The sequence below is a fragment of the Dermacentor silvarum genome, chromosome 4 (genome assembly GCF_013339745.2).
Source record: "Dermacentor silvarum isolate Dsil-2018 chromosome 4, BIME_Dsil_1.4, whole genome shotgun sequence".
Taxonomy (NCBI): domain Eukaryota; kingdom Metazoa; phylum Arthropoda; class Arachnida; order Ixodida; family Ixodidae; genus Dermacentor; species Dermacentor silvarum.
The window spans coordinates 138,135,766-138,136,098 of record NC_051157.2 but is presented as its reverse complement, the minus strand read 5'-3'; positions in this window follow the sequence as shown (position 1 = coordinate 138,136,098).

The following is a 333-nucleotide window of genomic DNA, read 5'->3' as shown; positions in this document are numbered from 1 at the left end:
GCTGAGCTCATCTGGGTGCCCGCGCACTCGGGAAACCCCGGCAATGAGGCCGCCGATTCTTTAGCCCGAGGGTCGAGAAACCGGGCACAGGCGGACCTCATGGGGGGTTTCTCGAGGGAGCGTGCGTGTACCTTCGCTGAGCTCATCGCGAATGCTCGCGCCGAGAGGCAAATATACCCACCGCCCCACTCTTCCCTCACTACCAGGGAGCAACACATGTGGCGCCGTCTGCAAACGCGCACCCTACCTACCCCATCCCTCCTCTCCCACTACAGACCCATCCCACCTTCCTGCCCTCTGTGCAATGCGTCGAAAGCAAAACCTAACCACATA